This window comes from Erpetoichthys calabaricus, chromosome 7, assembly GCF_900747795.2.
Source record: "Erpetoichthys calabaricus chromosome 7, fErpCal1.3, whole genome shotgun sequence".
Lineage (NCBI taxonomy): Eukaryota > Metazoa > Chordata > Cladistia > Polypteriformes > Polypteridae > Erpetoichthys > Erpetoichthys calabaricus.
In genome coordinates this window covers 101,882,308-101,908,246 of record NC_041400.2, presented here as the reverse complement: position 1 = coordinate 101,908,246, position 25,939 = coordinate 101,882,308, and the positions used below count along the sequence as shown (strand labels likewise).

Here is a 25,939-nt window from a genome sequence, read left to right as displayed (position 1 = left end):
GCAAGCCGAGTTGGGAGGAAGGGTGGCTGAGCTGCTGGGTGAAGTGGAGGAATTGATTGTGTATTGGATTATTGTTTGGTTATTGAGTATTGTGGAGTGGAGGGTGCTTTGTGCACTTTATTATTATAATAAAATTAATATCTGGATTTTTATCTGGTGTCTGATGAGTGGTCTGAGGGTTCAAGGGGACGACAGCGCTCCCTATCTGTCACAATATTTAAAGTTAATGTAAATAAAAATTTACAATAAGAAAATTAACATTGTAAAAAGGTAGATAGTAAAAAATAAAATAAATATATGCTGGTAATTTAAATTATGTTATGATCATTTAAATTAGTTTGGGATTACCCTAGTTAACGCTTTATAACTCTGGATTTTATAAACCACATTGTGATTAGTAAAATGTCATTTTGATCTATTCATGTAGCATTTGAGTTTTCTTATTTCCCCTGGAGGTTATGAACAGATCCACACTGTTCTCAACAAGCAGTAGGTAGAAAGAAGCAGGCTTTTAGCATATACTGCATTACTGAAGCAAATTGTTTAATCCAGGTGTTTTTCAGTTGATTGGCAAGAGTTTCAAAGGAAGGGAGATACAAGCCAGAAGTAGTCAAGGTATGAGATTACAGTGGGTTTTTAATTAATCTCTCCATGAACCAACATAATGAAACTAGAAATTACACCTAGAACATGTGAAATTTCGTGGAAGATCTTGACAGGCTCACATTATAGTTGATCATTGAGGTGGTATGTCCTTGTTTTAGTGATTCAAGCTTGTGGCACTTTTGTAGCTAGATAAAATTAGGAATTCTGAGAAATGTAGAGCATTGCTAAAAAGCTTCCAATCAGGATTTGTTTAAAACAGCCAAGAGAGAATGTGTCCAGACATTCCTGTTAAAGACAGATGCAAGTAATTATGCACAGTTCATAATTTCCCTCATGTTTATACTACTGTAAGTAGGTGTTGGCTGTAAAGTTAAAAAAAAAAAAAGTTATTTTATTAAGCAAATAAGTAAAATATACATGCGTGATTATGTCAATAAAATATCAAAGAATTAAATTATCAACAGCAAGTTAGGCTCCATACTCACTTGCATATGCATTTTGAAAACATTTCTTTTTTTCCTCAAAGATATTCAGACAAAATGGTACAATCAGAGAACTTTTTCTTTAAGTTTAGAGAAAAAAAACGAACAGCTATTGTTCAAAATGACAGTATTCCACTAACAAGAAGAATATATTTTTGTTATTCTGCTCTTTCTCTGTTCTTTTTTACATACAAGTTATAGTTGTCTCTGTGGATTTTTGTCCTCTGCACAGTATACAGTACAGTAAAGAAAAAATATAAAACTCATGTTTGTATATAATGAAAAAGGAAATCATTTAAAGGTATTTTGGATTTCTACACAAATTCTAAAATTGCCTGAAATTGTATGTTTTTTGATGTAAGCGTAAGTCTTGGACACAGGTTATAGTTTCTAGCACCTTCAGCTCACACAAGAGTGGTCTTGATAGAGTTTACAGATTTTGTGGTTCAACAGCAGTATAAATGTGAAACTCTCCCAGTAGGAATCTTTAATAAGATGGACAGATAAACTTTATTAATTTCTACATTTATTAAAAGTTTATTTTACTTTAGCTGTAAGTTCTAGAAGATGTTAACTTCAGGACTAACCCAGCTTATAGTATTGATGCAGTCTATGAAATAGAATATAAGGAAGTAAACAAGATCAAGTTCTAACTATCTGGTGATCACGTACATTCTTGCTAAGTTAGCTGAGTTTTCATATCTGTTCCTAGTTAGAAACTACAGTCTTCATCTACAACAAGTCATGAAATTAAGGTGTACCATGTTAGAAGACCCCAGTTATATTGATTTTGGTGATGTAAAGTTGGTCCTTGATCCGTGCGTGTGTGTGTGTGTGTGTTAACCCTGCGATGGACTGGCACCCTGCCCAGGGACTATTCCTAACTTGTTTGTTTAGGCTCTAGCTTTCCCATGACCATCCTCTGGATACATGGATTTAGAAAATGAATGAATGTTAGAAGACATTAGTTAATAGATGCATAATGAAAAGCCCTTAATTATTTTTGTGAGGACAAGGAAACTGCGAGATGAAGCCAAGGGAGAACATGAGAAGAATCATCTGAAACATACATAGTTCAAAACCAAGAACTTTAAACAATGAAGAGTCAATGTTCAAAGTGGCAAAAGGAGAGTTGTGCTGTTTAGGCAAGTAAAGTCAAAATTATCTCTGACTGATTTATTTTGATTCTTACACTAAGATATTTGTTTTACAATTTTTTTTTTTACAAATCTTAAATCCACCAGAGAGATGCCTGCAAATATCAAAAACCATTAGTTTATACAGAAAGACATAATGGCATCAAGCTTTCATCGCAACCACCAACAGGGCAGCAGTGGAATGGTGTGTCTTGACAACTGCATCTCAAAATGACAGCACCCATTATGGTGACAGGATACAAAAAACTTTGTTAGCCTAAAACTAATAGTCTTCAAACATAGTGAAAGTGCAAAACAAATGTGAAACTGAAAACTACATTTTTCTAAGCTTAGAAAAAAATAGTATGTATCCAACAAAACCTTACAGCAAGTCCAAGGAAAAATAACAAAAGACACAGAATTATTTTGAACATTGAATTGATTGGATATGTGTCTGTTTTTGCACACTTTTTTTTTTACCCCACAGTCCATATATCTTGTTTAGCAGGAGCCTTTGTCGAAGACACAGCATTGGTAAAAAAGCCACCCAAAAATGTTCCTACAGATCATGATTGTGGCAAAGTAGTCTCATTTATCCCCGCTAATTGCAAGGATTGGCTTGTCACTTTCAAGTTATGAATAGGAACAAATGTAGAAATAAGCCTGATATTTTGAAGACAAACATGATAAACAATCAATCTTTTCTTTGAACAATGTTTGCCCACAGGCAGAAATGGTTTAGGCATTCAGACATGCAAGAATAGCTCTGTCATTAGCCAATAACAATTGGGCAATTCCTGAATTTGCACAGTATGTTTCAAGTGTCATTACAAATACTAAAAATTTCGATTTTCCTGAAAGTTACTTCCTACGTTAAAAATGCCCAAGCATGAAGCGGAGTATAAAGGACTTGCATTTAATAGCTTTATTGCTAAGGAAAGTAAAGGGAAGGCTTATTCATAAATTTGTACAACAATGCAGACACCACTTATTTCACGGAAAATGTCCTTGGAGCTATGAATAAATTCTACTTTTGTTTGGCTATTCTATTAATGTCCTAGTTTGAAGAATTAAACTAAGTTGATTAAAGGATATTCGTGCCAAAACTCAAGCACTTTAGATGTATCCCTGTGTACTTCTTCCGAGATTCAAAAAGAAAAAGTCTTCAAAAGACTTTTCAGAGTAAGATTCTTTTTAGTTTTTTCTTTCCTTGTCACTTCAACAGTGTTATACAAGTGTTGTACAATTGTTTATTTCAATATTATAGCTTGTTGACACAAGTTACCTTAATACTAGATGCCTGAAAAATGTTTCAAAGAAATCTCTGAAGAAACTGACAAAATAGTATCCTTGTCTTTTTACTTTTTGTCGGTGTGTATTTTTTATTTCCCTTTTATTTTAATGAAGGAGGTGTCAAGGCTGTCTCTTCTACTGATATGGTCATTTTCCTTTCACACATTAATTTAATTTATAGAGCCCCTCTCTTTTTATATCACATCTAAATGGAGAAACTTCAAAATTGATTGTTATATTACTAAAGAGCATTTATTTGAACAATTAGAATTTCCAAGTTTAGCTCTCTTTCTTTTTTGAACTTCTTAGCTTATATGTTTAATAACCTAAACTGTATGTCTCAATTTTGGAATAGTTTTAACTGGTGATTCTAAATCAACTGTGTTCATTTGATTGTGGGTGTATGCATGAGTGGGCCCTATCCTACGGTGGTTGCTTTCTTTTCCTCAAAGTTTATAGGGCAGGCTCTGGCCCACTGCAATTCTGAATTGGATTTACAGTAGTTTGTTTATCTAAGTTATTTTAAGACTCTGTGGATTGTTGTAGTTTTTATAAGTTTGAAAAGATCTTTGAGATCTTTGAAACTCAACAGAAAGAACAATACAGTAATTGGAGTATAATGTTTAGTGCATGATGATGGCATGACTCATACAGAGACTGATGCATTTTACAAGAGTTTGATGCAGCAATTCTTAACACCTGACTTACAGAAATGAATTGCACAACAATGCAGAATTGTTCAGTAAAACCTTCCATGTGCTACCACAAAGATAAAAAATAGCCAACCAAAAGACCAGCTTTACCCTAATTTTAAAGAGGCTCACATGGTCTCATTTGACTTTTGGTTATTTCATTTAACTGTCTTTTGTTGGCTTTGATAATTCCTCCTGTAGTAGTGCTGCACCACTTGCAAGTATTTAAAAAAAAAGCTCCTGGTCGTTAATCAATTACTTTTGGTTATTTCATTTAACTGTATTTTGTTGGCTTTGATAATTCCTCCTGTAGTAGTGCTGCACCACTTGCAAGTATTTAAAAAAAAGCTCCTGGTCGTTAATCAATTACTTTTGGCAGATCTGTTTTAAAGTATCGTTTTCATTTATATTTTATAAAATCATTGTAAATACACAGTGGTTTGTTTAAACTAAGTTAGGTTCCTCCATGATGTGCTCAGAAAGTTTGTTCCATTGTACACTATTTAGAATCAACAAGCTCTGGTTTAGTTTGCTGCTAATGGTGCTTCAGATATTCATTTTATGTTCCTTGTGTATAAAAGCTGGAAGTCGGGAGTTAATAGGTCTAAAAATAACATATTATTGGCAAATTATCAGTTAAGGTTTATTTTTAAATAATGTATGTATATTATTAATGAAGGCCTATATTGATAATCAAATCATTGTGCCACTGCTGACACATATGTATGAGGCAGAGAGAAAATTTTCAGCTCAGCATCAATAAACTGATGCTGAATAAATGTTGGGTTGGCTAGCAAAACACCGTTCCTAATGTAATCCCATGCTATAGAGAGTATAAGACTGATGACCAAAACCACCTATGGAAGGTAAAGCATTAATGGGGGCCCAGTGTAATTTGTTTACTTAAGCTAGAGTTAACTTAAAGTCACGGGGCAAGTAGGTCACCATTGAAACAAGGAGAACTGGTTTAAGAGTAAAGTTATCCATCATAAGGACAAAGGGTTTCACTCAATAAAAACAAAGGCAGAAACTTTCTTTAATTTTAAAACCCAAAACACTTCTGTAGCTAATTCTGTTTGGAATCTCCACCTTTTGCATATAGGTTCTCAGCACCATATATGTTAATTAATGTATATAATGTGGCTAGTTTTTATGTAACAAAAAGCTTTATTGTATTTGATACAATCTAGTCTGATTATTTATTATTTTATTTACAAGAAAAGCCAATACTGCCAAGGGTATTCAGATAAGCTAATAAATTCACTGTCTCTTTGCTACTAGAGTCTGATTTTTGCACCATACCTAAAACTCATTCATTATCATTTTGGAAATTGACTTAGTAAACTTAAAATGCAGCAATTATATTGCAAACAGGTCTTTGTACTTAACAATCAGACTCTCAATTGTAGTCTGACTAGATATTCATTAATAAGTTTATGTGCAAATGCAGAAGTAAGGGAATCAAGCAGATAGCTATAAAATTCTGGGGCTATACATTATACTGTTGTAATCTCTTAAGTTTTTTTTATTAAAGTAAGTTTAGTTGTTAGATGGTAGTATTTTAAAATTGGATGTTGCCTGTAAGTTATTGAGGTTGAGAACAAACCACACACTAAAACCATATTAATTTAAAAATCTGCAGAACCACTCCAGCTTGTCTTGATTACCTGCCAATACAAAAAACGGCATATCAAACTCAGTAAAATAGAAACATGGAATTAGCGGAAAAGCTTCTTTAATCATGCAGATGAGAAATGGATCAAAGTTCTTTTGTGGGGCAATAGAACCAGAGGCAAGTGGTAGCTTTATGCATCTAATAAAAATAATTTTGTATGTTAACATTTTTTAACATACAGTTTATTTGATTAACATTATACCTTGTATCCTACTGAAGTTGAATTATCTTATTTTATAGTGTATGTATCACTTTGTACATTCTCAGACTAGTGCATTCTATATTTAGGTATTGCCAGGTGTGTGATACCTATTGAAACATATTCTCGATCACTTTTTTATTCACTTTTGAATTTATGCTGATTATTAGAATATGTATATTTAACTATTCTCTATACTATGTATGTGTATATATGTGTGTGTATAAAATATCTAATTTTCCATATTATAGTAATTGTAGGCATATTTAAAGCACCTTATTAATTATTAAACCTTGATTCTCTGTATTCCCCCTATTTCCCAGTAACACATGTGCATCTTCAGACCTTATTGATATCACAATGTAAAGACAGTGTTAATGCAAAATGGTTTTCTAGTGCAGCTTTGCATCAGTGACTGGCAGAATGTGGGAAGATACGATATTGGAGAATTTAACAAAGATCTCTTCTGGTTTACTGGTTGATGAAGCATTATGAACATCTCAGCATGCCAATATGTTTGGTATTCAAAAAATCACCACTCAGTAATTTCATAGACTATTAAAAGTAAGTGGATGTCAGTAATTGCTTTATTGGATTATTATCCATTAGTGGTCTTATAATACTTTTATATTAACATGTGATGTGGTCACTAAAAACAAAGTTTCCACTGAATTAATAACCTCAATAATGCCTCTAGCTAACCACTAAACCTAGTTTGGAAGCAGTTAATGTGACACATATGTTTGGAAGCAGAGCTTACCCATAAAAGTACTTTTTAAGGCTTTGTGGCTGGTACAACAGGACATATATATTGATTAAATATTTCCCCAATGTATGACTCACTATAACATTAAAAAAAAAAAGGTTTTTTTGAGAAAGTGTTGATTTACTTAAAATCCCAAGGCAATACCTTTTAAGTATCACATCTACTAGATTTACTCAAGGTTCAGACCAGACATACACTAAAATGATTATTTAAACCAGTAGACAGTATATGTACATTGTAGGGCTTAGAAAAAGCCTCAAGATACCTGCCGGTATTTGTGCTGCTCCCATTCTTATGGAAATTAGAAAAAGAGTTGCAAGATCAAATGCCAAATTTAAATTAATTAAAGATGTAATTTAAATATTAAGATTGCAGTTAAATTTTTTAACCCATGCTGCTAGTAAGACACCATCTCTTTTGAAATATGGGTTTTAGTTTTATTTATAATTCCAAATATATAAAATATAATAGTCAAATATTTTAATCTGTAATATAGTAACTATCATTATTATTATTAGTCATTATCAGAGATGACTGTGTGCAGAGGGTGCAGACCTATAAATACCTAGGAGTGCAGCTGGATGATAAATTGGACTGGACTGCCAATATTGATACTCTGTGCAAGAGTGGACAGAGCTGACTATACTTCCTTAGAAGGCTGGCGTCCTTCAACATCTGCAATAAGATGCTGCAGATGTTCTATCAGACGGTTGTGGCGAGTGCCCTCTTCTACACAGTGGTGTGCTGGGGAGGCAGGATAAAGAAGGACACCTCACGCCTGGACAAACTAGTGAGGAAGGCAGCCTCTATTGTAGGCACGGAGCTGGACAGTTTGAATGACATCTGTGGCAGAATGACGGGCGTTCAGCAGGCTTCTGTCAATCATGGAGAATCCACTGCATCCACTAAAGAATATCATCTCCAGACAAAGGAGCAGCTTCAGCGACACTGTTGTCAATGTCCTGCTCCACTGACAGACTGAGGAGATCGTTCCTCCCCCACACTATGCGACTCTTCAATTCCACCCCCGGGGGGGGGCGGGGGTATAAACGTTAACATTATACAAAGTTATTGTCTGTTTTACCTGCATCTTTATCACTCTTTAATTTAATATAATTTTTTCAGTATGCTGCTGCTGGAGTATGTGAATCTCCCCTTGGGAGTAATAAAGTGTGTCTGTCTGTCTGTCTAGACTTATGTTTAGCTATGTGAAGACAAAGAAAACTAAAAACTTGCCAGCATGTTTAAAAATATATATCAAGTTTCTGATTATATATTTCCATTTGTGTGTATACAGTATATATTTTTTATATGTATCTACAGTATATGTAGAGGAGGATATTATATTTCTAATGTAGGTGACTTTTTTGAGATACAATTTCAATAATTCACCTACATTTTTTGAAAGTGATTGCCGGTCACAAGTTTGCTTAAAAAAGACCCTGATTAGCAATATTAAAATAAGAAAGCAAGTTGACTGTCACTTTTGTTGATGGATGTTTCTTGACCAAGGAACTATTGGAGAAATACAAGAATAGCACAGTACTGTGAAACTTTGTGGGGCTTCTGATCTACCAAACAGGGTAAGATAAAGTCATATTTGCAACGCAGTAAATTAAATGTTTAAACTTCAGCTCTCCATAAAGATTCAGATCTTTCTTGTAATATATAAATATGCTTCATTTTGCCATTGAAATGTACAGTATAGTATGTTCCCATTTAAAGAAACGTAATCAAATGAATCTTCTAAATTGTAAACAAAAATAAGACTATAGAAAAGATGGTGCCTCAACTAAAGTGATTTATAAGAAAACACAATTTATTACGTTTACAAAATTTTTCAATTTTACACCTACCTATCATCAAGAACTGACAAGCTGCAACCAACAAATTTAACTTTCTGTAAGCTGTAGCCTCAGTTTTACTCCAATAGCCAGCTCTAGCATTTTTTGCTGCAATTGGAAGAGCTGAAATTATTGCCCCCACCCTGCCATTCGTATGACCCTTTCTATAACCTAAACATTTCATAAATGTGATTACTCTGATTTTGTATTACCCAGAAAACATTGTATTTGTAATCTGGTATTTTAAATGAATTATAAACATAGTGAATTACAGTGCATTCTTTCATTTTGGAAGACCACCTGTAAATGGCTACTGTAGGGCATCAGATATTATGACCAAGCATTACTAGTACACAAAAATAAAATAACATAAAATGATAAAGTAGTGTTCATAGAAAAAAATGGTGCCTCCCCCCCAAATTTCCCACCCCAGACAACTGCTGATTTCCTATAAATTTTAGGGCTAACTCTAATGGCAACAAGGGTCAACACCTTTTTGAATAGATTTTTGCTCATTGGACTTCGCTTCCATTGAAAGCTTTTCACTTGTGAGGGAATGGCACGCTACCAGAACTTTCCCCAGATTTCTCATCTTGACTAATATGACTTGTAGGTAACAGGTAGGTGGCAAATGAAAGCAGGGATTACTGTTTATGAATTATCATAAGATAGAAAGACAAGAAATTACATATGAAACAAAAGAGTTCACAGGCTGATGGGCTGGCCACCTATACAGTATTTGTACTAACAGATATAAAGGTGAAAATATCCTAAGGTCCTTAATTCCATTGATACAAGTAAGAATGATGGTAGTAATGTCTGTACAATTGCTATAAACTCACTTTTAGCCTCAAAACATTATTTCATAACCAAAGAGAAAAATTAGACTTAGATGAAAGTTGTTTGAAATAAATATAGTGCTATTTAACCATTAGGCTGAATTTCAATGTAACCTACAGTGAGGAATATTTGGTATGATAAAATGTGATAAAATTGAAAACACAATAGATAGTCTAATCTAAGTTTTATTTTTCAGCCAAATTTCAACATCACTCTTATGTTTTGGTAGGGGTTCCAAATAAAATTGATAATAGAATAAAACAAACACTACAGAGGCAGAAGGGACTAGCAATTTCAGTACTTTTTTTCCATGAGGAATATGATTATAATAGTAATCATAACTAAAAGAATAGTCTGTTCTACTAAGGATTATTATACATTTTTCCCTAAACAACATATCATTAAAAGCAGATAGGATGGTGGTACACTGATTAGATAGATAGATAGATACTTTATTAATCCCAAGGGGAAATTCACATACTCGCACTGCTGCCTCACAGATCTAGTGCCTATGTTTAAAACCATTGTTTGTATGGAGTTTGCACCTTTTCTCTGTACATTTTTGAACTTCTCCAGCATTCTTCACAGATCCCAAAATTGTGCATGTGCATGTGGTTAGTTGGTGGTTCTGAATAAAGTGTAAGTGTGGTTTATTTGAATGACTAGGCCTATGAGGCCCAGGATTTTCTGCCTCCCCAATCCCCCTTAGACACAGGAAGAAAGGTGTTTAGTTTTATATATAAAACTTTCCTTGTCCCCATGTTGCTAAGCATCACTCTGGTATAACCTGGATAAAAGACTTTACCACCATACAAGATTAAAAAATATAAGTCTAAAACTAAGATTAAAAGTACTTAACTAGTTTGTAACTGTACATTAAATTTTGAAATACTAGTTCTAAATGCTACAGTGTATAACTTAAGCCGATGTCACATGACATAACTTATAGTTGTAGGGCATGTCAGACATGCCAGTTGCAGTTGCTGATCTTGTCACTGGACCATATCAGTTTAAACAACTGAAAATTGGTGGATATGTCACATTTAGCACCTGAGCACTGACCTTCCAACACAGCCGTACTCACCTCGTTTTGTTACAGCCAATAACATGCTGCTTGATGGAGCTGGTGTTTTGCGTAGGGTTAGCAGGTACAGCGAGTTCACCTTTTTATGTGTTACATTCAATCGTAGAACATTGAACATGAGACATCATACAGATGAGCTTCTCTTGTTTGTGAGGTCCAAAACACCCATGTTCCTTATTCCTCATTGCTGCATTACATGCATTGTACTGTTGGATGAGCATTTATTGGTTGTCAGCTCTCATGCCCACAGAGCCCTCCCTTTGACTAAAACAATGTCTGGGCGAGTCATGGGCTAATTAGACTGATTCACTGGGTAAGTCAGACTACACGACAAGCCTCAACAGGAGTGCGCCTCTGACTGGCTCTAGCTTGGTAAGATTATGTTAATGAAGGCAACAACAGAAAAAGTTGTTTAATGTGACAAGGTCCTTATCTGTTACTAATTATTTTAGATTTGAAAAGATGTCAGAGAATATGTTTAAGACTAGACAAAGAGCCCGTTTCGACAACATAAGATTAAACGGGCACGAGTTTGTGTCAGCAGTGTATGAAGAACAAATGATAAGTAACGAAGAAGTTATTTTGTAATGATTGTAGTCCACTTTACTCATTATTGTACAGGCTTGTACTGTTAGTTGATGAATTTTCCAGACCTATAGTATAATATTGAATGATGAATGTTCCAGTGCAATACGGAATAGTAATAAGTATAAGCACCACAAACCTGATACAGGTGTATTGAATGAATGTGTAATTGAATCAGAATGCGTAATTAGGCCTCGTGCCGTAGTCGAAATCGCCTTTCGGGCCTCTAGAGCTTTAATCGCAGTCGCCATTCTCTGTGAATTTTTGCGGCCATAAATCTGCCGCCTGCCGCGATGTTGGGGTTCAATATCGGTCTCGTAAGGTTTTTCGGGCTGCTGCACAGAAGGCGACTGCGCATTCGGCTTCGGACGGACGTGAGTGAGTGAGTGAGGAGGCAGGCGAATTATGTATTAAGATATTAGCTTGCATTACTTTTGATATGCCAAAAAAACTTAAGTATAATAAATTAGGAACGTAACAAAGAATAAAATTTACAATGGTCCAGATTATCACAGCTGCTAATTTATATGAAAAAATAACCAAGAATTTCATAGAATTATCTCAATTTAAAAAGAAGTAAAATGGCTTACTGACAGATAGAAAAAGTTATAATTTACAACGATATGTTTTGTCATTCTTTCATTTTGATAAATTTAAAATAAGAGAACCTTCATAATGCCACCTAGTGATGAGGAGCAAAGATGTTGCATTAAACAGTGAAGTGATGTCACCGTTCTACAATGATGAAGAGGAGTAGCAGGTTTAAGACTAAACCTCACAGTGGTAGCGCTGCTGCTTTGCAGTAAGGAGACTGTGGAAGATTGTGGGTTCGCTTCCCGGTTCCTCCCTGTGTGGATAGCGCTTTGAGTACTGAGAAAAGTGCTATATAAATGTAATGAATTATTATTATTATTATTGTTACAAATTGGTAATAGAAAGAAATACAGCTATGGTAATAAACTGTAAGTGAATGGACAGTACCTCATGGGGCCAGAGGTGTATTTAAAATTGTTATATACCCATCTTTTCATCAAACATTTATTTATAGTAATTTGCAATTCGCATACTTAGTTTAACATAAATGAATTTATGTAAATGTATTGAGGTCAGCACACATCAGAGGATGAGGTGGTGTTACTACATTAAAATGTGTAACCGTCTATCTGAAAATACAGTCTATCAGTAAGATATATTTATTGTTGTTAAGGCCACGAACAATATAATGTCATCTCTCAAGGTGACTATGAGAGATGTCTTAACAGGATTTTCATTGAGGAAGATGAATCACTAGCTTCAGGAAATACTAACAACATATTAGTGTGTTTAGATCAAGAGAATTAACAATCAACTCAGGGTCTTTTTACTTGGCTTATTAGTCATAGTCACATGTTTAAAACCATGATTATGTACTGAAGGTGATTCTCTCAAATTAGGTCCCTTGCATGGATACCTCTTTTTGTGTGTTTGAATGTGTAAAGGGAAGAAGAAGGCAGCACAAGTCTGATATTTGACATCCCCAATGTAGAATGACTGGATTACCAAAGAAGGACGTCAGCCTTTCTTAGACTTTGGAATGAGTTATGTACAGTATAAACATGCAATCTTTTTAAAAGTAAATACCATTTGTATGGTCTGTAGTACTATCTCGTATCTCTAAGGATCTGAATGTGATCTGGTGAAAGCTGCTACCTCACATCTCTAATGATCTCAGTCAGACTCCCATGTCAGTCACTGCCTGTCATATTCTTTAAAAGTAAGGTATCTTGCCTTAAAACAGGCAACATAGAGAATATTGTGAGCAGTATATTTAGCCAAATAATCTAGAGTTATTATGAAAATTGATATACCAGGTATAAAAAAATGCTTCTTGGAGCAAATAAGGTAAAGTTTAATTTACAGGCACAAAGTCAAAAGCAGTATACTATAATTTATCATAAGTTTGTGTATGTGTGTGTGTTTGTTTGTTAGTGTGTATGTATAAATAATACTGTATGTTTGTGCATAACCATGCTTGATATTAATATTCAAACAAATTTTAAATACCAATTTGTATTTCTTATCTGTCAGATGCAGGATCTTTGTTTTAGTCCATTAATTTAGGATGATATTCAGATCATGACAAATAGAGTTTTCCTATACTTGTTAGTGCTCTTAGTTGATGATGGTACAAATTTGCTAAACTTGTATTTTAGTTTAGCTCCATCTATACTGGCATGCTGATTTAAGGGAGTGTGTTTGTGATATCATCTAAGACATTAGTTTTGCTCTAACTGCTTTTGTTTTAAGATTTGGTTGCTGTTCCAAAGAATACAGTAGCTGTAGTCATATGTGAAATGCTCAATTTTGGTCTGAAGGAAAAGATCTGAATTTCTCAGTGTTTACAATTTATAGTTTCATGTTTGTTGTCAACATTCCTGAGTTTAAATACATAATTTGACTTTTGAACTTGTACTTAAATAAAATAAAGTTGTTCCAGTTAATGAAATTGTTTGCTAATAAGTAAATATTTATCAGATGGCAATTTGAAATGTTGTGTAATAATGGAACCTCAGCTGAAGGTTTAAATTTATCTGTTATTATTATGATCATAATAGGCTGGCTACAATTTTTACTTATTATTGGATTTCAGTTCATTAAAAGAGTACATTTGTGAGATGTCTCTTTAAAGGGATTTGGTTAGCATCCAACGAGAAAGGTAGGACTATAAATTTCCTGCAGTTTGAAGTCACAGAAGAACAGCCTTGTTTTCAAGGCGGGCAATTTTGGCAATATTTTCTAGGTTAACATTAAAGATCCCATTCACCAAGGTTATTATAGTTTTGCCTTTTTATAGTAGTTTTTATTTCTATATTTTTTATGCACTTACTTGGAAATTCAGTTTAGTTTTATTTCCCTTCATTGTGTATTTATAGTTTTAATTTAATTTTTATTTCACAAAGACATTCCTATTTTATATCTATTAGTTTCAGTTTTAGTAATTATGGCATGGAGCTCCTACAGAATTTTGTTTTGTGTTACAATCAGACAGAACTGTACACTTAATGGATTTGGATAAGAGTTTAATGTTAGTGGAAGTTTACTATTTGATTTACAATCTTGTTTTATTTTTGTTTGATAAAAACCAAGCAATAATCAAAACCAGATACTGAATATTAACAATTTTACACAGTTTTATAATTTTAAAAATATTCAGTCATTTTTGCTGAACAAATGTGCTCTGACTGTTGGCACTTTTTATCTTTTTCTTTTAATGCCTAGAATGGGCCAATTTGTAATGAAATTTAGGTGAATTTTAAGGTTTGAAGGTTTTTTTTACTCAAAATGTCTACAGCATACAACATATCTCGCTTCAAGACAATGTGCTTAAAATGAATGCCTTGAATATTTCATTCAAAAATCTCTCATACTGGGCTTTATTTTCTTCCAGCCATAATGATCTCTGATTTCGTCTCAGGCACATACAATTTATAGACAGAATTTTGCCACCTGCAGGCCTGAAAAGATATAAAAAATCAGAAAACAGATTCTACTGTGCTCTTTACAGGTGTGATAATGAAGATCATGGTGGCTTAGGAAGAAACGGACTCTTAGACTTGAATCAGTGTGCAGACCCCACTTAGCTGTATTGAGGGAAACAAAGAAAAACAAGCCTGTAGTTTGAAGGTCAGGAGTGGTGAGACTTGAATAGCCAATGTATAAGAATGGTAAACCCTTAATGAGCAGAGTAAGAACATGTACTAGGTGTATGGACGGGCACAAAACCAGAAAGACAGCATCAGAGATTAAGAACAATATATACATTGTCTAAACCTGTTTATCCAGAGTAGGATCGCAGGAAACCTGGAGCCTACCCCAGCAGGTTAGAATGCAAGGCAGAAAAATCCCTGGTATGCAATATGTATAATATGATTGATGTTAAGAACAAAAAGAATATATTTCAACTATTTTGAGAAACATTGAGAAAAGGAGGACAAATTTCTCTATTATAATAAAAAAATCTTTGGAGACGAGACTTTTTATCCTGCGACAAGACATAATCTTTTGAAGAGAGACACTTTCACGTCCCACGAGACGAGACTTTGTACCAAGAGATTTAACTGTGCCCGGGGCCGGAAATAAAAGACAAAGAGTAGATGACAAAGTAGAACGTCGTAAAGAATTTAAAAATGTTGGCACGATACACATGCAGAGCAGGTTAGAGATAATGGAAGTACAAAAATTAGAGAGTCTCAAAAAAATGATAGTAAAGATCGTATTAGCGCAAACAAACGGAAATTATTACTCGATGAAATAACGGAACAGTGAAAAGAGATCGAATATATTGTTCGGATTTAAACTTTAAATCGGAGACTTCTAGATCGTCTAATTCGTGTTGCCATCAGAGAAAGATTGTGTTTCTTCCCAATGAAGGGGCGTATCCATGAGAATGAAAAGATTTGTTGTTTGGTGAAAGTAAAATCCACATACGCTGTCATGCTTGGGTCACAGAGTTGCACAGATACACAGGAGATTTTAGAGACGGAAAGGTTATTCAAACACTTCAAACAAACATAAATCTCTTTCAGGAGTAAATCGTGATCTGTGTGTAGTCAGAGGGGACAATTCCGTCTCTCAATTAAAAGAATAGAAAATCTTCCTCTTCATAGGGGTGCACCCTGGGAGCGGGACCCCCAACAGGAGCAGAGGATGTCTGGGGGAGAAGAGAGACAAGGCAGTGAGACAAAAGGACAGCTGCTGTACAGGCTTTTGAATGTTGGAAGCGCCATACGAGATGCAGATCACGCGGCATGGCAGCAGCAGCAAGCCAGCAGCTGATCAAGCAAAGAGGAGGTAAAAAAAACTGTATTTGTTTCCCATTGTATCACTTTAAAAGGGAGTTTCGGAGGAGCGACCACGTCTCCTTGGGGAGTGTTCAGCCCCCCTCTTCACAACGTGAGCGGCAGAGACATGAAGTGGCTGGACTAAAAAACTAAACTAAAACTATGAACTAAAAAAGATAAATGAATAAATATTGAATAAATACAAAAGCACATTAGTATGTTTAATTTTTCATCACTTGGCAGACTCTTTTCGACAACCTACCTGTAGTTCAGTAGAGACGTTGCCAACTCAGGAAATTTACAAAGTTTGTATCGCTTTGTTGTTAAATGATATTTTTGAAGCAAATTGGTCAGTAACAATATGCTGATGTTGTATGATGACCTAGTCAGTCTCTCGATCAGTGTCATTTTATTTTCAAAAACCGGGAGTGATCTCCCCTAGATTTTCTCGTATACTCAGATATGGGGATGGATATTTGAGGAGTATACCGCAAGATGATTATATTTTTATATTATGTACATTAAAGAACCATCAACAACAAATCAAATCAAATTAATATATTAAACAATTATAAAAGTAAAGTTGAATAAATCGGACTCTGCAGCTGCATGAAAAAAAAAAATGAGGATGTGTTCAGGTAACGTACCACTTCCAGTTGATGGATTTGGCCCAAAAGTTAATACAAATCTACAATTTTGGTGTAACAACCACCTATTTCATTGCGTTTTTGAGTTATCGTGTTTATATATGCACACGCACACACACAGATAATTCCAAAAAACAGTATTTTTGGACTCCAGAAGGTCTATGACTTCAAGATTCATCAAAATCTCAAGGTTGATTTTTTTCATGATTACTATACTTCGTACTGTATAAGAGAAAGTAAAAAGAATTTCTCACTGTGTGAAGTGACAGATGAATTACTGTCAACAAAAAGCAGTCACCTGAGAAATAAACTGAAACGTTACTAACTCGTCATTTTTCTGTCCATATGGTAAAGGTTTTGTTGACCAGCACATTCTGATTTCAACCATTTGAATTATATCTTGATGTACAACAAGCGAAAGGAAAGGCAGCAAGTAAATCGCTTTCTATTTCACACGCTTTACGCTCCTGTATTCAGCTTGCTCTGTCACTGCAAATGCTGTGTGAACAGCCGGCATTCACTGGATAAATATATGCGGGCGGCTCATGGTGTATGACTTTGTTTTAGAGTTAAAAGTTATAAGAGTTAAAAACTAACAGCAAGAATATTCATTCAAAAAACGAAAACTAAAAATATTTTTAGTAAATTATCATTTTATTTCAGTTAGTCTTTCAAGCTACTTTAACAGTTTTGTTTAGTGTTTGTTTTGCATTTCGGCTTTGTTAATTATTTTATTTCAGTTTACGAAAATATTTTTTTAATAATTGTTTTGATTTTAGTTTTCATTAACTATAATAACCTTGCCATCCACTAAGAACAATCTTTCTTGAAAAAGTAAATTGGCTCCCAAAAGTTAATTTAGAGATTTACAGAAATCATTGCTTTTAGATGCATATAGTATTTGTAACAACAGCCAGCAAGTTATAACTAAGAGATCAACAGATGTACACATATTGGTTGATGATTTAATTCAGATTACTGTTACATTTTTAAAGTCAAATATACAGCTTTGACATGATGCATTTCTTTTTGATTCTTTTTTAACTGTGTTCTTTGGCATTTCCCAGACATGATCTTGTCACCCTAATTGGTTTGCATTATTAGAAACTTGTTTCCAGCTGGGTAAGCTAAAAAAATATTTACAAATCTGTGAAGGTTTAGAATATAAATTTTGAAGTCAGAACTCTTCAGAATAGTTTTTAAAAGGAATCTACAACCACTGTATTTGAAAAATATTTGGTTGGACAAGTGAATGTAAAATATTTCATCAGCCACTACAGAGGAGCTGTTTGCCAGATGCCAGACTGTCTTAGAAAACAGACAGATGAAAATGCAGATAAAAGATAGTAAACTGTCAGGACAAATGAAGCCCAACAATTTTAATAGAGTATATATATGACAGGGTGAGAAGGTAGCTTTGTAGACTGTGGCAGGAATGTGTGTGTTAGTGTGAAATCGAAACAGCCTGTCTTCTCTTTCTTGTCTTCTAATAGCAAATTATAAATAGCAAGTTATATAGATATCCAAAGTACATGAAGTGCAGAGAGGAACAACTTCAGAAATGTATGCAGGCTGCAATCAATTCTATCAGTGATTTAGTACTTGAAATTCTTCAGATGTTTTTTTTTCCCCAAACAGGTGAAGAGCCTAATCAGAAAGAATGCGTGACCATTTTGTACTTTGGAGAGACGCTTTTTGCGCTGATCTTTCTAGTATTGTCTGTCTAGCAAATGTTGATAATTATCAGTGTGTTCAGTGGCTAATTTTTAAGTGCATCTTTCTGAATTCAACTGTAGGCCATCTGTCGATTAGCTTTTCCATGAATGATTGCTAAATTAAAGCGTTTGTTTTTTAAAAATCTAAATATGATTCAGTCAGATTGTATTTCACACACTTATCATGTACATCCATCCATCCATTGTCCAACCCGCTGAATCTGAACATAGGGTCACGGGGGTCTGCTGGAACCAATCCCAGCCAACACAGGGCGCAAGCCAGGAACCAATCCCAGGCAGGGCGCCAACCCACCGCAGGACGTACACACACACACCAAGCACACACTAGGGACAATTTTGAATCGCCAGTCCACCTAACCTGCATGTCTTTGGACTGTGGGAGGAAACCGGAGCACCCGGAGGAAACCCACGCAGACACTGGGAGAACATGCAAACTCCACGCAGGGAGGACCTGGGAGGTGAACCTGGGTCTCCTTACTGCGAGGCAGCAGCACTACCACTGCGCCACCGTGCCGACCTTATCATGTACATGTCACATGGTAATTTAAAAACAAAAAAAAAAAAATCAAGAAGGAACACGTAAATGATCTTAGTTGTAGAGCTGCACACCAGATCATCGAAGTAAATTGTTGTATAAATACCACTTATCAAGATAAAGATTGGTTACAAAAAGAACCACATTGAAAATTGATCCAACTATACACAAGTAAATACATGAAATCATACGAAATGTCATTTTTACTGACTGACCATAGTTATAAAATGGCTCAGAAGCTCCCAGTGGTCTTTGATTCCAGTGAAATCTAGGGTGGAAACATGTTTTTATTTAAATATTATATCTCACTTCTTTTTACACTATTTGCAACCTATTATAGTATAGTCTTCCACACATATAAATCTAGAATAGTCGTAGTACAGTATGTGTACTCTTGAGTCTGCCCCACTTGACTGTTTTGGAATGTAGGGGTAGCAGGTGTGTGCTCTGTGCTCTCATATCTATCACAGTCAGTGTATTGTGGTGGCGTTTTTCATTGCTGAGCAGGTGTCGATGTTCTCTGCAATGTATTTGCCCTTCTGCAGCATGCACATAATAAACTTCCTTAGACATTAGCTGAATGGATGACAGCTGCTGGCTTCCAATAACTATATTCCCAATTTTTTTTTTTTGTATGCAGCTGTGACAGTAGATTATCCACTGTGTCTTGGTATGTTTTATTGAAGCTTTCTCAATTTTATTGTCCCTGATGACCTCATGGTTGAAGGAATTGGTTTGTACGTGGGAGAGAATGTATACCAATGGTAACTTGTCAAATGTTCTTTTTGAATTTATGTTGTAAAATTTAGCAATTTTACCCATATTACAGGTCAAACTAACTCATACACACCTCTTCACTGGTATTAATCCTATACTGTCCTCATGCATTTTGGTGGGCTTTATCTGGGGTATTTCATGACAACAGTGATGGTTTCATTTACTGCGGGTTATTCCAGGTAAACAGATGAGTTACTAAAATGTACAGTGGTTTATTATTGTTGATGCTTTTGTGTTTAAGGGGTAGTTTACAAGCCAAGTGGAACATGTATGACCTTGCATTCACATCCTCGGTTTGCATATCTCCAGCCTGCACATAATATTGTGGGCTCTCTGCTACACTTTTTTGTACCCGACTAAAAAGATGTATTGTGAGTTTATGACCAAAAAAACTGACCACAGTTGGTGCTCTTTTCAGGATTGATTTGAACTACTTATGTGTGGACTTGTAAAGCACCATAATGATCTCTGTCATACTTTATCAGTGATTGATTTAACTCTGTCAAAAACTTCATATGCCTTTTGGCCTTTCCCCTAGTAATTTTCTTGCTCTGAAATTATGCTCAAAAAAGGTGGAAGAATCAGTAGCATCTAGATATATTTTTAAACGTGGTTTGTTTGGATGATTACCCTTTGACCTTAATGACAAAGTTTCCTGACCTGCCATCCGTGACACTGAAGTAGCATGCTCTATGTAATTTGTGAATGATGCTATAAGGCATTTATAAGAGGACTTGTGGGCATCAAATAACTTTGTAAATCATCTGCGTTTACAAGATAAACTGGGTTAAGTCATTTGACTTCCCATGCTTTGCAAATTTATTTTAAGATGGCTAAACAATACAGTATGTGGCGTTTGCATCTCAGCTATCTGGCCATGGACTATCCCATGAAAGGTATTGTTTTTCTTGCTGGCCTAACACAATGGTACATGATGTTCACATCTATCAGTTCAAACAATATTGAAGCATACTGTATGTACCTAATAAATGAAAATCCAAGTCCCTAACCATTTCCCTGTATTTCATATTTATATTTTAATGTGCTGCAGGTAGGAGAACAAATTGTACCTCATGTAACAAAAGTATACTCATCTGACCCAATTTACACAACTAAATTGAAGAAACAAATGTCTTTTCAAATACTAAAGCTGTCTTGTGTAGATGTGTTTTCTGTTTTTGTGTCATTGTGTTTCCAGTCTTACAAAGTCTCTTGTTAACAGAGACAAGGGTTTTCTTCAGGAGCACTTCATGATTATGAAATGCATAATGTTTTAGGCATAATTGTGGTTGTAGTGTATTAATATTTCATTAAAATGCTGTTAAACACTAGACTATTGCCGTGTGCCAAATGGCTTTCATATTAATATTTATACCAAAACAGGTAGAATGCATCCATTGTTGCTATTGTTCTTATTTCTTTACATTGTTTATGAATATTTCTGAGCTTTTTTCTATACTAAAACCTTTTCCATTCTTAATAGTGTTAGATAGTTCATTGTGATAACTGTCATGAATTTTAGGAATATGAGTCGATTTAGTGCATTTAGCATATGCAAGCTAATAACAAAGTGAATTTTAATATCTTACCCAGTTGCTTCTTTCAGAGCAGTAGGTTTCCTGATTCCCTTTTCTCTCTATATATAGCTTCTTCCTGTTAATTTTACTTCCCAGTTGTTTTTTCTGGGGAATTGTTCAGCTGGGTAGGTACAGTATATGACAGATTTGTCTGAATTACATTTTTTCAGGTCTTTTCACATTAATATTGTCTTGCATTTTAGTTGAGGTTCTTTAGTTTTGTTTTTTCTCAACAGTTTACAGTAATGCTGCAGCATGTCTCTAGTGTAACTTTGTAGTTCAGTGACAGGACCTGCCCACTCATTTGTTTTACCCAGTATTGATGACTGTGTAAAATATAGGTGAGTTTGGTTCTTTCAGAAACTAAACTTCTTCAATTTAATTATTTGAAAATACTTCTCTCTATTATATTAAAAAACTAGGGGGCATCGCCATCTGCTCGCTTCGCTCGCCCACCCCCGGGTTTGGTTTACCACATATACAATTTAAAGAGATTTGTTATTTTCATGGGAATTGTTACATATGCATTATTTTCACTTTAAAACTTTTGTAAAAACAATACTTGTCCTTTATTTCCGGCCTCGGGCATGGTTAAATCTCTTTCTTGCAGGATGTATAACGCTGCTTGAGTTGTGAAGGGGGGGCAGCTGAACGCACGCTAAGGAGATGCTGTCGGATCAGGTGCTGTCTTTCTGCTGCTGCTGCTGGCGAGCTGCATGTTCTGTTTGTCATGCTGCGCGTGGATCATTTAAAATCCTGTACAGCAGCTGTCCATTTGTCACTTTGCGTCTCTGCCGCTCGCGTTGTGAAGGTGGGGGTGGGGGGGCTGAACGCACGCTAAGGAGAAGCGGTCGGATCATCTACTGGCTTGCTGCTGCTGGCGAGCTGCGTGTTTTGCTTGTCATTGTTTTAAGAGCTGGGAGCACATGAAGTGTGTCTGCCAAAAGCATTGCAACATCTGCTAGGTTAGATGTCCATGAACTTTGTTTTAAATGTTGTCTCACTGCCTTGTCTCGCGTGCTGTTAAAGTGTCTCTCGCGGGACATCAAATTATTTTCTGAGAAGATCACGTCTCGTCTCCCTTTTCTCCCTCCCAAGATTTTTTTCATAATAGAGAGAAAGTTTTCCGTCTTGTCCACCTTAATCACTCCCCTCCTCACTGTTCACCCAATCATTACTCCTCCTGCGCACATACTGTCTTTGTACCATCCTGTGACACTCTCAGTGCTGCTAACTCACCCTTCAATGCAGTCGGTTATAATGGCAAGGAAGAAAAGCAAATTATGTATTCCAGAATGTTGAATTTAGATTGTAATAGAAAAAGAGTGTCAAGAGTTGATAATGAACGTTGAAAAAAGAAAATGAACAAAGAAGAGCTGCTTATAATAAAAATCAAGAACAGAGAATCGTCCAATAAATGATAAAAAGAAAAATATCTAAAAACAATATGCAAACAGAAATGCAAAAAAGTAACATTTATAGAATGTAAGTTAGAGGATAAAGTAATTCCTAATATTGTTTTTTGACAAGGTGTTAATGTATTTTAATTGATTATTTACTTTTTCTTACATTTTACTTTTTTAATTTTACTTTTTTACTATGTTTTATTATTCATTAGTATTTAAAATAGACAGTTGTAGTGAAATACTCAAGTAACTGATTTTCTATCTGCAATAACTAAGGACCAAACTGTCTTCCTCCCACGCCCCATAGGTACACTTAACTAATACAGGGTAAGACCCACTTTTGCCTTAAATTCTGAAAGGCATCGATTCAGCAAAATGCCGAAAATATTCCTTAGTGATATTTACCAAAATTGACTCAATACCATCACGCAGCTCGTACAGATTTTTTGGACGCACTTTTATTCTGCAAACCTTCTGTAACATTTCATTTTCAACTTGCTCTCTTTGATAAAAATCTGGAAACACTGCACTGGAGTAAGCCAAACTCACTGTCATGTTATGTTTGTGGAGTCAGATCTAGATAATACTTGCTTTTTGATATGACTATTTATCTTTCAGAAAGTATCCATATAAAAAAGAGGAGGCTGTGACCATAAAGGAATGCAAATGCTCAGCATCAACACTCAAGTACATGGTGGCATTCAAATGACAGTTATTTGGTATTAGAAAGCTTTATTTGTGCCAGGAAACATTCCTCTCACCATTGCACTAGTACAATAAGCCTGTGCCTTTGATACATGATAGAATGGATTTATAGATCAATGTTGGTTAAGCCAAAATGTAACCCTGCTATCATCATATCATGGTTTGGCAGAACAGGCAACATTTTTCTCAGTTTTCAGAAGACCAGTTTTGATAATGATGTACCAACTGTGGCCTCATCTTCGTATTCCTGGGCTGATGGGACCAGAACCTGGCATGGTCTTCTGCGGCCGTAGCCCAACTATTTAAAGATCTGCTAGCTTGAACAAGATTGGCCATTCTCCTCTCTCCTCTCTCATTAATATGATATTTTTTGCATATGGAACTGCAGCTCACTAGATGTGTTTTGTTTATCATGTCATTCTCTATAACCTCTGAAGATGGTGATGCATGAAAATTCTAGGTGAGCAGCTGATTCTGAGATGTTGAAACAGCCACAGCTGGCACCAACGATCATGGTCATCCTCATCATGCTTCTTCTGGTCCATTGTAATTGTTAGTCATACAGCTACCAAACTTAGGAACTCCTGTGTACTAAAATATGTGAACTGCAAATTTGTAGTGTTTGTGTTTTTTCTTTTGCATATTGTTTCAAAACCAGTCTTTCTAATGGTAGATAACGTGCCTTTGGGAGGTAACTATTGCTTTTATTATATATAACAGGAGAGTTCTGTCTGCACAATAAGAAGATTGGTGCAGACTCCCATTGTGGCATAAATCATTCAAAGATGACCTAAGGGCTGGTCAGCTTTCAACATAAATGAAAGAAGAAACTGTTACCACTGTGGAGTGAATTGTAATTGAGAATCAAAGAGTTAATGTGCATGAAATAGCAGATGCTACAGGGTTTACTTATGGGTCAGTTGAATCCATTAATCATGGTCAAGTAATGATGGATGCCCAAAATGTTCACTCCTGAATTGCAGCATCACTGTAACTGTAATATTAAGGAGAATTTCAAGCTAACTAAATCTTATTGGGAGACATTTAGGGCCATTCCAAAACTGAGAATGAGTCATAAAAACATCACTATGGCCAAGAGTCCAGAAACCATGGAAGTATGATAAATCTCCGATACTAAGAAATGCATGGTCTAAGCTAGTGCTGGAAAGATCAAGTGCACATTTTTTATGAAAGTGAGGCTATAACCTATGTTGATTACATCACTCAAAAGGCACACAAATTATGTTCTGCTTTGGCATTTGCGACAGTCTTTCAAGGATATGCACAAAAAAACCTGTCAGCCATCCTTCATGACCATGCCTCTATTGACTTAAACTGTGATTTCAGAGAGGTGTCACATCAACCCTATTCTCCGGGTCTGGCTCCTTGGGATTACTAGCAGTTTTCCAGTACTGAAGGGACACTTCCATGGGATGTGTTAAGGCAATGATGAACAAATCAAATCAGTCACAAAAGAGCTGTTGCAAAACAAAGCAAAGCAAGACCCCTTATGTGAGTGGCATAGATCAGCTTTGTGACTGTTACAATCAAGTGTGCTTCTTTTCATGTGGATTATTAAAAAAAAAAATAAAACTTGGTTTTACCTTTGTTTGTCTTGTTAGGTCAGGCTTAAAAATTTCAGATCACTACTCGTGCACCCACAAGTATTTGGGTTGACGTATATGCTTTTTTATTAAGCAGAATGTGAAAATTTGTTTTTTGAACTTTTGATCATTTGGTACATTCCAGGAGGAATACTCAGTTTGGTTTTTCCCATCATTATAAGGCTTGATTCTTTCTACTGCTATTCACTGTGTAGCTACCATTCACCCAGTAAAAATATATAACAATCCAGGTTTCTATCAAAGTAAGTGAAACCTTCTTTGCAATAATTAAAGCTTTCTTGCAAGTTTTACCAAGATACTTAAATGAGCATTTTTCATAAAATTAACATAAAACTTAAATTTTGATTGCAAGTACCAAGGGTTGAGCATGGCTGCCTCAAAGCTCCAGGGGATTGGGTTTGAATCCCGGTGTGATAACTGTCTGTGTGGAGTTTGCATTTTACGTTGAATACACCAGCTTTATTTTATATTTTTAAAGAAGAAGAATAAAGATGTTCAAGTTAAGTTAATTGGTGATTTTAAGTTGGTCCAGTATCAGTGAGTCTGGGGAAGGGTGCCTGCCCTGTAGTGTTTGACTACTGGTTTTCTCCCAATATGTCTGGGACAGACTCTGTCATTCACCTACCCTTAAGGAGGAGGAGGGGATTGAAAATTAAAAAATGAATTTATAATCAGGGTTGAATAATTAAATCAAAGTGAATATTTTCATTTTTTTGTATTAGTGGTCACAGGTCCTCACGTGAAATATTAACAAACCGTTTTCTATTTAATATGTTATGTTTAATGCATGTTAGCTACATGTCTGTAACAAATTCCACCCCTGACAAAACAGCCTTTTTGTCAGCATCAATTAATTATGAGCAAGCCTTTTTTAATTTGTCTACAGCAGAGTCGCTGGATGGATAAAGT

The 25,939-nt window shown here is 35.2% G+C and overlaps 2 protein-coding genes across 6 annotated transcripts in view; both read left to right on the top strand.

Moving 5' to 3' along the window:
* c7h5orf63 (chromosome 7 C5orf63 homolog) overlaps positions 1-25,939 on the top strand; it is a 389,765-nt gene that overhangs the window by 85,309 nt on the left and 278,517 nt on the right. The gene's annotated exons all lie outside the window — the stretch shown is intronic.
* Positions 1-25,939, top strand: part of LOC114654597 (E3 ubiquitin-protein ligase MARCHF3) — a 120,620-nt gene that overhangs the window by 64,778 nt on the left and 29,903 nt on the right. The window contains exon 1 of one of the 4 annotated variants that reach the window (XM_028805229.2): positions 2,410-2,473. The exons of the other annotated variants lie outside the window; for them this stretch is intronic. The gene's annotated coding sequence lies outside the window, so the exon portion shown is untranslated. Of the gene's footprint in view, positions 1-2,409; positions 2,474-25,939 lie in introns of those variants that run through there. 4 annotated transcript variants of the gene reach the window in all.